Raw genomic sequence first — 12,617 nt, 5'->3', positions numbered from 1 at the left:
TTCCCTACATGGTGCTCAATCGTGCTGAATTACTATATGCCACGATTATACCTGCCCACATCTCGACTGTCATTTCGTTCTGTTTTCATTCTCTTTCTCTCAGTTTTCACTCGTGTAATGAGCACAGATGACCAGTTGGTTCCATGGTGTAATGGTTAGCACTCAGGACTCTGAATCCTGCGATCCGAGTTCAAATCTCGGTGGGACCTTCCCATAATTTTACGAATATTTATATTGTACTTTCGTTACGATTAAAATCTTGAGTTCTGAGTTAACGCGTTCTTTCGGAGTGGGCAGGGAGGAACTTGGTTCAACCAATCCGGGAGCGTACATGTTTGGGAGGGGCGCACCTCTGGTTGGCTGCTGGCTCGCGGTCACGTGACGCACTTCAACCAATCCGAGAGCGTACATTTTTGGGAGGGGCTATGCACCACAGACAGACAGACAAATAATCACTGATGGGCAGTGTGGAACTGTTGTTCCTACCTGTATTATTTTAACTGAATATGCTTCAGGATCTAAGGCAGCCTTACTGTTGAGTCAGCAGTGAGTGCTCCCAAAATCACTCTACATGACAACCACTAAATCTGCAATCACTGATCTGAATTCCCTACATGGTGCTCAATCGTGCTGAATAACTATATGCCACGATTATACCTGCCCACATCTCGACTGTCATTTCGTTCTATTTTCATTCTCTTTCTCTCAGTTTTCACTCGTGTAATGAGCACAGATGACCAGTTGGTTCCATGGTGTAATGGTTAGCACTCAGGACTCTGAATCCTGCGATCCGAGTTCAAATCTCGGTGGGACCTTCCCATAATTTTACGAATATTTATATTGTACTTTCGTTACAATTAAAATCTTGAGTTCTGAGTTAACGCGTTCTTTCGGAGTGGGCAGGGAGGAACTTGGTTCAACCAATCCGGGAGCGTACATGTTTGGGAGGGGCGCACCTCTGGTTGGCTGCTGGCTCGCGGTCACGTGAGGCACTTCAACCAATCCGAGAGCGTACATTTTTGGGAGGGGCTATGCACGACAGACAGACAAATAATCACTGATGGGCAGTGTGGAACTGTTGTTCCTACCTCTATTATTTTAACTGAATATGCTTCAGGATCTAAGGCAGCCTGACTGTTGAGTCATCAGTGAGTGCTCCAAAAATCACTCATCATGATAACCACTAAATCTGTAATCACTGTTCTGAATTACCTACATGGTGCTCAATCGTGCTGAATTACTATATGCCACGATTATACCTGCCCACATCTCGACTGTCATTTCGTTCTATTTTCATTCTCTTTCTCTCAGTTTTCACTCGTGTAATGAGCACAGATGACCAGTTGGTTCCATGGTGTAATGGTTAGCACTCAGGACTCTGAATCCTGCGATCCGAGTTCAAATCTCGGTGGGACCTTCCCATAATTTTACGAATATTTATATTGTACTTTCGTTACGATTAAAACCTTGAGTTCTGAGTTAATGCGTTCTTTCGGAGTGGGCAGCGAGGAACTTGGTTCAACCAATCCGGGAGCGTACATGTTTGGGAGGGGCGCACCTCTGGTTGGCTGCTGGCTCGCGGTCACGTGACGCACTTCAACCAATCCGAGAGCGTACATTTTTGGGAGGGGCTATGCACGACAGACAGACAGACAAATAATCCCTGGTGGGCAGTGTGGAACTGTTGTTCCTACCTGTATTATTTTAACTGAATATGCTTCAGGATCTAATGCAGCCTGACTGTTGAGTCATCAGTGAGTGCTCCAAAAATCACTCCACATGACAACCACTAAATCTGCAATCACTGATCTGAATTCCCTACATGGTGCTCAATCGTGCTGAATTACTATATGCCACGATCATACCTGCCCACATCTCGACTGTCATTTCGTTCTATTTTCATTCTCTTTCTCTCAGTTTTCACTCGTGTAATGAGCACAGATGACCAGTTGGTTCCATGGTGTAATGGTTAGCACTCAGGACTCTGAATCCTGCGATCCGAGTTCAAATCTCGGTGGGACCTTCCCATAATTTTACGAATATTTATATTGTACTTTCGTTACAATTAAAATCTTGAGTTCTGAGTTAACGCGTTCTTTCGGAGTGGGCAGGGAGGAACTTGGTTCAACCAATCCGAGAGCGTACATTTTTGGGAGGGGCTATGCACGACAGACAGACAAATAATCCCTGATGGGCAGTGTGGAACTGTTGTTCCTACCTGTATTATTTTAACTAAATATGCTTCAGGATCTAAGGCAGCCTTACTGTTGAGTCAGCAGTGAGTGCTCCCAAAATCACTCCACATGACAACCACTAAATCTGCAATCACTGATCTGAATTCCCTACATGGTGCTCAATCGTGCTGAATTACTATATGCCACGATTATACCTGCCCACATCTCGACTGTCATTTCGTTCTATTTTCATTCTCTTTCTCTCAGTTTTCACTCGTGTAATGAGCACAGATGACCAGTTGGTTCCATGGTGTAATGGTTAGCACTCAGGACTCTGAATCCTGCAATCCGAGTTCAAATCTCGGTGGGACCTTCCCATAATTTTACGAATATTTATATTGTACTTTCGTTACAATGAAAATCTTGAGTTCTGAGTTAACGCGTTCTTTCGGAGTGGGCAGGGAGGAACTTGGTTCAACCAATCCGGGAGCGTACATGTTTGGGAGGGGCGCACCTCTGGTTGGCTGCTGGCTCGCGGTCACGTGACGCACTTCAACCAATCCGAGAGCGTACATTTTTGGGAGGGGCTATGCACGACAGACAGACAAATAATCACTGATGGGCAGTGTGGAACTGTTGTTCCTACCTCTATTATTTTAACTGAATATGCTTCAGGATCTAAGGCAGCCTGACTGTTGAGTCATCAGTGAGTGCTCCAAAAATCACTCATCATGATAACCACTAAATCTGTAATCACTGTTCTGAATTACCACATCGTGCTTTATTCCTAGATGCCACGGTTACACCTAACCCATCACCCCTCTGTAATTGGGCTCTATTTGTCTTGACTTTTTCTCAATTCTCACTTGTGTAACGAGCCCAGTGCATCAGTTGGTTCCATGGTGTAATGGTTAGCACTCAGGACTCTGAATCCTGCGATCCGAGTTCAAATCTCCGTGGGACCTTCCCATAATTTTACGAATATTTAAATTGTACTTTCGTTACAATTAAAATCTTGAGTTCTGCGTTAACGCGTTCTTTCGGAGTGGGCAGGGAGGAACTTGGTTCAACCAATCCGAGAGCGTACATTTTTGGGAGGGGCTATGCACGACAGACAGACAAATAATCCCTGATGGGCAGTGTGGAACTGTTGTTCCTACCTGTATTATTTTAACTAAATATGCTTCAGGATCTAAGGCAGCCTTACTGTTGAGTCAGCAGTGAGTGCTCCCAAAATCACTCCACATGACAACCACTAAATCTGCAATCACTGATCTGAATTCCCTACATGGTGCTCAATCGTGCTGAATTACTATATGCCACGATTATACCTGCCCACATCTCGACTGTCATTTCGTTCTATTTTCATTCTCTTTCTCTCAGTTTTCACTCGTGTAATGAGCACAGATGACCAGTTGGTTCCATGGTGTAATGGTTAGCACTCAGGACTCTGAATCCTGTGATCCGAGTTCAAATCTCGGTGGGACCTTCCCATAATTTTACGAATATTTATGTTGTGCTTTCGTTACGATTAAAATCTTGAGTTCTGAGTTAACGCGTTCTTTCGGAGTGGGCAGGGAGGAACTTGGTTCAACCAATCCGGGAGCGTACATGTTTGGGAGGGGCGCACCTCTGGTTGGCTGCTGGCTCGCGGTCACGTGACGCACTTCAACCAATCCGAGAGCGTACATTTTTGGGAGGGGCTATGCACGACAGACAGACAGACAAATAATCCCTGGTGGGCAGTGTGGAACTGTTGTTCCTACCTGTATTATTTTAACTGATTATGCTTCAGGATCTAATGCAGCCTGACTGTTGAGTCATCAGTGAGTGCTCCAAAAATCACTCATCATGGCAACCACTAAATCTGCAATCACTGATCTGAATTCCAACATCCTGCTCAATTCCTAAATGCCACGATTTTCCCTGCCCGCATCCCCTCTGTCATTTGGTTAAATTTGCCTTCTCTTTCTCTCAATTCTCACTCGTGTAATAATCACAGGTTATCAGTTGGTTCCATGGTGTAATGGTTAGCACTCAGGACTCTGAATCCTGTGATCCGAGTTCAAATCTCGGTGGGACCTTCCCATCATTTGACGAATATTTTTATTGTACTTTTGTTATAATTAAAATCACGAGTTCTGAGTTATTATTTTAACCGAATATGCTTCAGCATCTAAGGCAGCCTGACTGTTGAGTCATCAGTGAGTGCTCCGAAAATCACTCATCATGATAACCACTAAATCTGCAATCACTGATCTGAATTACCACATCGTGCTCAATTCCTAGATGCCACGGTTACACCTAACCCATCGCCCCTCTGTAATTGGGCTCTATTTGTCTTAACTTTTTCTCAATTTTCACTTGTGTAATGAGCCCAGCTCATCAGTTGGTTCCATGGTGTAATGGTTAGCACTCAGGACTCTGAATCCTGCGATCCGAGTTCAAATCTCGGTGGGACCTTCCCATAATTTTACGAATATTTATATGGTACTTTTGTTGCAATTAAAATCTTGAGTTCTGAGTTAACACGTCCCTTCGGAGTGGGCAGGTAGGAACTTGGTTCAACCAATCCGGGAGCGTACATGTTTGGGAGGGGCGCACCTCTGGTTGGCTGCTGGCTCGCGGTCACGTGACGCACTTCAACCAATCCGAGAGCATACATTTTTGGGAGGGGCTATGCACGACAGACAGACAGACAAATAATCACTGATGGGCAGTGTGGAACTGTTGTTCCTACCTGTATTATTTTAACTGAATATGCTTCAGGATCTAAGGCAGCCTGACTGTTGATTCATCAGTGAGTGCTCCAAAAATCACTCATCATGATAACCACTAAATCTGTAATCACTGATCTGAATTACCACATCGTGCTTAATTCCTAGATGCCACGGTTACACCTAACCCATCACCCCTCTGTAATTGGGCTCTATTTGTCTTGACTTTTTCTCAATTCTCACTTGTGTAACGAGCCCAGTGCATCAGTTGGTTCCATGGTGTAATGGTTAGCACTCAGGACTCTGAATCCTGCGATCCGCGTTCAAATCTCGGTGGGACCTTCCCATAATTTTACGAATATTTATATTGTACTTTCGTTACAATTAAAATCTTGAGTTCTGCGTTAACGCGTTCTTTCGGAGTGGGCAGGGAGGAACTTGGTTCAACCAATCCGAGAGCGTACATTTTTGGGAGGGGCTATGCACGACAGACAGACAAATAATCCCTGATGGGCAGTGTGGAACTGTTGTTCCTACCTGTATTATTTTAACTAAATATGCTTCAGGATCTAAGGCAGCCTTACTGTTGAGTCAGCAGTGAGTGCTCCCAAAATCACTCCACATGACAACCACTAAATCTGCAATCACTGATCTGAATTCCCTACATGGTGCTCAATCGTGCTGAATTACTATATGCCACGATTATACCTGCCCACATCTCGACTGTCATTTCGTTCTATTTTCATTCTCTTTCTCTCAGTTTTCACTCGTGTAATGAGCACAGATGACCAGTTGGTTCCATGGTGTAATGGTTAGCACTCAGGACTCTGAATCCTCCGATCCGAGTTCAAATCTCGGTGTGACCTTCTCATAATTTTACGAATATTTATATTGTACTTTCGTTACGATTAAAATCTTGAGTTCTGAGTTAACGCGTTCTTTCGGAGTGGGCAGGGAGGAACTTGGTTCAACCAATCCGGGAGCGTACATGTTTGGGAGGGGCGCACCTCTGGTTGGCTGCTGGCTCGCGGTCACGTGACGCACTTCAACCAATCCGAGAGCGTACATTTTTGGGAGGGGCTATGCACGACAGACAGACAAATAATCACTGATGGGCAGTGTGGAACTGTTGTTCCTACCTGTATTATTTTAACTGAATATGCTTCAGGATCTAAGGCAGCCTGACTGTTGAGTCATCAGTGAGTGCTCCAAAAATCACTCATCATGATAACCACTAAATCTGTAATCACTGATCTGAATTACCACATCGTGCTTAATTCCTAGATGCCACGGTTACACCTAACCCATCACCCCTCTGTAATTGGGCTCTATTTGTCTTGACTTTTTCTCAATTCTCACTTGTGTAACGATCCCAGTGCATCAGTTGGTTCCATGGTGTAATGGTTAGCACTCAGGACTCTGAATCCTGCGATCCGAGTTCAAATCTCGGTGGGACCTTCCCATAATTTTACGAATATTTATATTGTACTTTCGTTACAATTAAAATCTTGAGTTCTGCGTTAACGCGTTCCTTCGGAGTGGGCAGGGAGGAACTTGGTTCAACCAATCCGAGAGCGTACATTTTTGGGAGGGGCTATGCACGACAGACAGACAAATAATCCCTGATGGGCAGTGTGGAACTGTTGTTCCTACCTGTATTATTTTAACTAAATATGCTTCAGGATCTAAGGCAGCCTTACTGTTGAGTCAGCAGTGAGTGCTCCCAAAATCACTCCACATGACAACCACTAAATCTGCAATCACTGATCTGAATTCCCTACATGGTGCTCAATCGTGCTGAATTACTATATGCCACGATTATACCTGCCCACATCTCGACTGTCATTTCGTTCTGTTTTCATTCTCTTTCTCTCAGTTTTCACTCGTGTAATGAGCACAGATGACCAGTTGGTTCCATGGTGTAATGGTTAGCACTCAGGACTCTGAATCCTGAGATCCGAGTTCAAATCTCGGTGGGACCTTCCCATAATTTTACGAATATTTATATTGTACTTTCGTTACGATTAAAATCTTGAGTTCTGAGTTAACGCGTTCTTTCGGAGTGGGCAGGGAGGAACTTGGTTCAACCAATCCGGGAGCGTACATGTTTGGGAGGGGCGCACCTCTGGTTGGCTGCTGGCTCGCGGTCACGTGAAGCAACTCTCAACCAATCCGAGAGGGTACATTTTTGGGAGGGGCTATGCACCACAGACAGACAGACAAATAATCACTGATGGGCAGTGTGGAAATGTTGTTCCTACCTGTATTATTTTAACTGAATATGCTTCAGGATCTAAGGCAGCCTTACTGTTGAGTCAGCAGTGAGTGCTCCCAAAATCACTCCACATGACAACCACTAAATCTGCAATCACTGATCTGAATTCCCTACATGGTGCTCAATCGTGCTGAATTACTTTATGCCACGATTATACCTGCCCACATCTCGACTGTCATTTCGTTCTATTTTCATTCTCTTTCTCTCAGTTTTCACTCGTGTAATGAGCACAGATGACCAGTTGGTTCCATGGTGTAATGGTTAGCACTCAGGACTCTGAATCCTGCGATCCGAGTTCAAATCTCGGTGGGACCTTCCCATAATTTTACGAATATTTATATTGTACTTTCGTTACAATTAAAATCTTGAGTTCTGAGTTAACGCGTTCTTTCGGAGTGGGCAGGGAGGAACTTGGTTCAACCAATCCGGGAGCGTACATTTTTGGGAGGGGCTATGCACGACAGACAGACAGACAAATAATCCCTGGTGGGCAGTGTGGAACTGTTGTTCCTACCTGTATTATTTTAACTGAATATGCTTCAGGATCTAATGCAGCCTGACTGTTGAGTCATCAGTGAGTGCTCCAAAAATCACTCAGATTTAGTGGTTGTCATGTGGAGTGATTTTGGGAGCACAGCACTCACTGTTGACTCAACAGTCAGGCTGCATTAGATCCTGAAGTCATATTAAAACTCACATCTCGTAATTTTAATGACAAAACTACAACAAAAATGTTTTTTAAACATGGCGGGGTTACAACCGAGACGTGAACATAGTTCACAGGATTTAGAGTCCTGAGTGCTAATAACCATTATAACCGGCACACTTGCCCTACTAACTTCATAATCTCTTAACAGCAACCACTCATTCTTAAAAAAAGTTGGAAGCAGCATTATTATTTTAATGATTTAATACAATTGATTGAACCCACTCTCGTGTTGACTGTGTAACAAGATTGCAGTGTGAAGGTTCCATGGTGTAATGGTTAGCACTCAGGACTTTGAATCCTGCGATCCGAGTTCAAATCTCGGTGGAACCAATCCATGTTTACAAAAATGCTTTTGGTAGTTGTTTCAATAATTGGGATCACGAGTTCTTAGTAATTATTTAAACATATATTTCGTTTTATAGGTAGGAACAATATGTTCCACACTGCTCACCAGTGATTTTTTTGTCAGTATGTCGTGCATAAATATATATAATATAAACAGCTCTTTGATTGGTGGAGACCTCCTGCCGGGTACGGAGAGGGGAGGTGGCCTAAGGGAGGAGGGTCAGGGGAGGGGCCTAAGGAAGGGGGGAGACAGGAGAGGGGCCTGAGGGGGGGGGGAGTCAGAGGAGGGGCCTAAGGATATGGGGGGGTGTCAGGGGAGCAGCCTAAGGGAGGGGGGGTCAGGGGAGGAGCCTAAGGGAGGGGGGGTCAGCGGAGGGGCCTGAGGGAGGGGGGGTCAGGGGAGGGGCCTAAGGGACGGGCCGATAGTTAAGGGGGCTGGCTACCTGGCTACCTAAAGTCAAGTTATCGTTTATACAGCAGGTAGGAACAACAGTTCCACACTGTCCATCAGGGATTATTTGTCTGTCTGTCGTGCATAGCCCCTCCCAAAAATGTACGCTCTCGGATTGGTTGAAGTGCGTCACGTGACCGCGAGCCAGCCGTCAACCAGAGCTGCGCCCCTCCCAAACATGTACGCTCCCGGATTGGTTGAACCAAGTTCCTACCTGCCCACTCCGAAGGAACGCGTTAACTCAGAACTCAAGATTTTTATTGTAACAAAAGTACTATATAAATATTCGTAAAATTATGAGAAGGTCCCACCGAGATTTGAACTCGGATCGCAGGATTCAGAGTCCTGAGTGCTAACCATTACACCATGGAACCAACTGATGAACTGGGCTCATTACACAAGTGAGAATTGAGAAAAGTTAAGACAAATAGAGCCCAATTACAGAGGGGCGATGGGTTAGGTGTAACCGTGGCTGTCTGTCGTGCATAGCCCCGCCCAAACACGTACGCTCTTGGATTGGTTGAATTGCGTCACGTGACCGCGAGCCAGCAGCCAACCAGAGGTGCGCCCCTCCAAAACATGTACGCTCCCGGATTGGTTGAACCAAGTTTCTACCTGCCCACTCCTAAGGAACGCGTTTTCGGTAAAGTCACGTAGGTAGAAATAAAACAAAAATCACGACGTGTCGATAGCAACACGAGCTATCGTTTTTAGGTGAGGCAGCAGACATCGTGCTGCTGGCAGCAGACATCGCGGCAATCGCGATTTTCACCTGAACACGATCGCTTGTGTTGCTATTGAAACGTCGTGATAATGTTTCTTTATTTCTACCTACGTGACTTTACCGAAAGAACCTAAGAGTATAGATTCCTGCAGTCACGAAAGCTTTAAATCAAGAATGTTTCAGCTTCTAAGGCGGACTGAATAATGAGTCAACATTGAGTCCTGTCCCCCCAAAATCACTCCGCATGACAATCACTAAATCTGCAATCACTGATCTGAATTTCAACATCGTGCTGAATTACTACTATATGCCACAGTTACACCTGCCCATGTCCCCTCTGTCGTTTGGCTCGATTTGCCTTCACTTTTTCTCAATTCTCACTTGTGTAATGAGACGAGTTCATAAGGTGGTTCCTGGTGTAATGGTTAGCACTCAGGAATCTGAATACTGCAATTTGATCAAATCTTAAATTTAATAAAATCTTAAATTTATAGGTTTTTCATGAAAATCAGGAGATTTGCGTTTTGATTTTGACTCAACATGATTCAGTTTCTAAGACATCCTACTTGCTAAGTAAAAAGTGAGAGAAATTAGCTCAATTGTTATTTGCCACGATGACACCTGCCCATATCCCTCCTGTCGTGTGTCGCAACTCTCTCTGCTTTCCCACTTGTGTCGTGTTTACGAGGTGGTTCCATTGTGTTATGGTTCGCGCTCAGGGCTCTGAATCCTTCAATTTGAGTTCCAGTCTCAGCGGGTTCTTCCAAAACGTTGGCATACGTTTTAAAAAAAAAACTTACAATGTTTTAATCTTGATTTGAAGCTTTCGTGACTGCAGTATGGATTCCAATGTTTCGTTCCATCATTATGAAAATCACGAGTTTTCAGTTTTTTTTATTTTAACTTGTGATGGAAACAGTATTTATTATAATGGCTATTGGAAATATGTCATAATGTGTGTTTGACCGGGGAATGGTACAGCTCAGATTCTTTAATTTATCACGATGAGAGGAACGTTTGGGTGACTGGAACAAGCCACATGGAGGAGTCAATGAGGTCTTTCCTTAAAGAAGAATCCTTTTGATATTTGGGCCTCCCAGACAAGCACGAGTATTTACATTGAATACAGTCACAATAATAATATTACTGTCTAAACCAACTAACTTCTTACATTTCTAACCGTGGCCTTTTCATTAAAATAATATTTTCCTTTTATCAAAGATCCTCTTTCAGAAGGGTATTGCTTTGGGATTTTTGAAAAATGGTAAGAAACCAGTGTACAGAGAAAACCCATGCAATACGAGGAGGGAAATACCCAAAGTTCAGCTAAATTTAGATTCAATTAATTTCTGTACTAACATCTCCATACCACCTTCGCATGTGCATTCAATGGATCATTACTGGACACATGCAAATACACCATTACACATGCAACTACATAACTTCACACGCAACTTCGTCATTATACATGCAAACGCATAATTTCACATGTAGATGCGTACCCAGGAGGTGACTTTGCCTCATAACTAAATTCGAGAGGACAAAAAGCTGAACATTTGATTTCGATCCAGTCAGCTTATGCAATTGAATTTTTGATTTTCTTTTTTACTAAAACTTAAAATAAGTTTCTTTGTCGGTAAAAAAAAACTTAATTCTAGATTTGAAGCTTTCGTGACTGCAAGGATTCATGCTCTTAGGTTTTTCGGTAAAGTCACGTAGGTAAAAAATACAAATAATAGAAATAATAAAATAATAATAAAAAATCACATTTATTTAATTTCTATTATTATTTACTTTTTTTTTTACCTACGTGACTTTACCGAAAAACCTAAGAGTATAACACTTAACTTGGAGCTTTCGTGACTGTAGGAATTACTCTTTGGTTCTTTCGGTCAAGTCACGTATAAAGAGAAAAAAATAATTATTTGTAGGTCCCACCGAGATTTGAACTCGGATCGCAGGATTCAGAGTCCTGAGTGCTAACCATTACACCATGGAACCTCCACGTAGAGCTACCTTACTGCACAACCTCTTGGCAGCAGCTGCTGAGCCCAAATTTAGAAAAGTCTTTTCTGAGAACCGAGCCATCTGCACTTGCTCCTGACACTGCATATCCTTTCTGTACTGCCATCTCCTGGCCAGTTTCACAAAGATAATTCATTTTAATATCAAACACGTGAAGGGGCATTACTTTTCCATGAATTCATTTGAAAACGTTAACTCAAATTTTTTGTTATTTTATTGAGTTTTCTTTTGCGTTATTTTTATGGAACTCTCCATTTAAAACGCTACTAAAATGTTTACACCTGACACAATAACAGCGGCTACCAACAGAAACCGCACGTGACATGAGTGCACACTCATCAAGAAATCAACGCACTCACCATTGCGCAATCCCTCGGGTGCAATTCAGAAACATCTTCAATTAGTCCAACGTGAGATTCTTTTCTCTTTGTAACCCGTGAATCTTGAGTTCAAGTTTCAGCGTGACCTCTTGGTTTTATATTTTACGCTATGTTAAAAAAAGGTTGGATTTTTAATTTAAATCTAGTTAAGTCTTACTGGATCGTGATAAAGTGTCACTCTTTTCGTCTTGATAATTGTTTTTTTACCCTTTTATCTGGCAACAAAACTGACACCTTTTTTACGAGGGGTCATGTTTGCATAGACCACAATACCTGCAGTCATAGTGCAAACAAAAAACATAACTCTGATGTCCTTGAAGTTGATTGGTCCACACCCGAGACAGCTTTCCTTAGAGCCTAGTCTCACATGTGGGTTGGACCAGATGACGCCAAAAGGCGTCTTCTCGAATTAGTTCAACGCAGTGAGCCCCTTTTGACGTGCTAATATATTCCTGACCAGGAGATGGCAGTAGAGCAATGGGTTACATCTAAATGTGTTCAGCTTTTGAGTCTTACTCCCTCCGATCTTGGGGTTTCTCCAGGCTCTCTGGTGTCCTCTCACTTGCCAAACAACAACAACAACACTATTGGCCACAACATTCATTTGCTAGGGGGGGGGGGGGTCTTAGTTCAAACTTTGGCGGTGCCTGAGAATAGTAATGTTTCACAGCTGGAGTTCGACATTGCTCTGTAAAGTTTCATCAATAACCGCAATAACTTTTTGTGATTAGAACCTTTGGCGGATTAATTACTAACATTGGTTCGTCCTCAAGCACTCGTCAAAGAATCAGGATGTAAACGTTTGCTACACTTAGGC

General features: G+C 43.3%; 1 protein-coding gene and 16 non-coding genes across 18 annotated transcripts in view; 15 read left to right on the top strand and 2 right to left on the bottom strand.

Moving 5' to 3' along the window:
- The window catches only part of FBXO4 (F-box protein 4), a 58,142-nt gene that overhangs the window by 36,711 nt on the left and 8,814 nt on the right, over positions 1-12,617 (top strand). The gene's annotated exons all lie outside the window — the stretch shown is intronic.
- TRNAQ-CUG (transfer RNA glutamine (anticodon CUG)) lies at positions 138-209 on the top strand. Its single transcript has one exon. It is a non-coding gene; the product is annotated as a tRNA-Gln (tRNA).
- TRNAQ-CUG (transfer RNA glutamine (anticodon CUG)) lies at positions 744-815 on the top strand. The gene has a single exon. It is a non-coding gene; the product is annotated as a tRNA-Gln (tRNA).
- On the top strand, positions 1,346-1,417 carry TRNAQ-CUG (transfer RNA glutamine (anticodon CUG)). The gene has a single exon. It is a non-coding gene; the product is annotated as a tRNA-Gln (tRNA).
- On the top strand, positions 1,952-2,023 carry TRNAQ-CUG (transfer RNA glutamine (anticodon CUG)). Its single transcript has one exon. It is a non-coding gene; the product is annotated as a tRNA-Gln (tRNA).
- TRNAQ-CUG (transfer RNA glutamine (anticodon CUG)) lies at positions 2,476-2,547 on the top strand. Its single transcript has one exon. It is a non-coding gene; the product is annotated as a tRNA-Gln (tRNA).
- TRNAQ-CUG (transfer RNA glutamine (anticodon CUG)) lies at positions 3,068-3,139 on the top strand. Its single transcript has one exon. It is a non-coding gene; the product is annotated as a tRNA-Gln (tRNA).
- TRNAQ-CUG (transfer RNA glutamine (anticodon CUG)) lies at positions 3,592-3,663 on the top strand. The gene has a single exon. It is a non-coding gene; the product is annotated as a tRNA-Gln (tRNA).
- TRNAQ-CUG (transfer RNA glutamine (anticodon CUG)) lies at positions 4,187-4,258 on the top strand. Its single transcript has one exon. It is a non-coding gene; the product is annotated as a tRNA-Gln (tRNA).
- TRNAQ-CUG (transfer RNA glutamine (anticodon CUG)) lies at positions 4,566-4,637 on the top strand. Its single transcript has one exon. It is a non-coding gene; the product is annotated as a tRNA-Gln (tRNA).
- TRNAQ-CUG (transfer RNA glutamine (anticodon CUG)) lies at positions 5,162-5,233 on the top strand. The gene has a single exon. It is a non-coding gene; the product is annotated as a tRNA-Gln (tRNA).
- TRNAQ-CUG (transfer RNA glutamine (anticodon CUG)) lies at positions 6,278-6,349 on the top strand. The gene has a single exon. It is a non-coding gene; the product is annotated as a tRNA-Gln (tRNA).
- TRNAQ-CUG (transfer RNA glutamine (anticodon CUG)) lies at positions 6,802-6,873 on the top strand. Its single transcript has one exon. It is a non-coding gene; the product is annotated as a tRNA-Gln (tRNA).
- TRNAQ-CUG (transfer RNA glutamine (anticodon CUG)) lies at positions 7,410-7,481 on the top strand. Its single transcript has one exon. It is a non-coding gene; the product is annotated as a tRNA-Gln (tRNA).
- On the top strand, positions 8,134-8,205 carry TRNAQ-UUG (transfer RNA glutamine (anticodon UUG)). The gene has a single exon. It is a non-coding gene; the product is annotated as a tRNA-Gln (tRNA).
- TRNAQ-CUG (transfer RNA glutamine (anticodon CUG)) lies at positions 8,974-9,045 on the bottom strand. Its single transcript has one exon. It is a non-coding gene; the product is annotated as a tRNA-Gln (tRNA).
- Positions 11,325-11,396, bottom strand: TRNAQ-CUG (transfer RNA glutamine (anticodon CUG)). Its single transcript has one exon. It is a non-coding gene; the product is annotated as a tRNA-Gln (tRNA).

The sequence above is a fragment of the Lampetra planeri genome, chromosome 24 (assembly GCF_965212315.1).
Source record: "Lampetra planeri chromosome 24, kcLamPlan1.2.h2, whole genome shotgun sequence".
Taxonomy (NCBI): Eukaryota; Metazoa; Chordata; class Hyperoartia; order Petromyzontiformes; family Petromyzontidae; genus Lampetra; species Lampetra planeri.
Note: the sequence above shows the minus strand (reverse complement) of the source record. Positions and strands in the feature narration are given on the sequence as shown.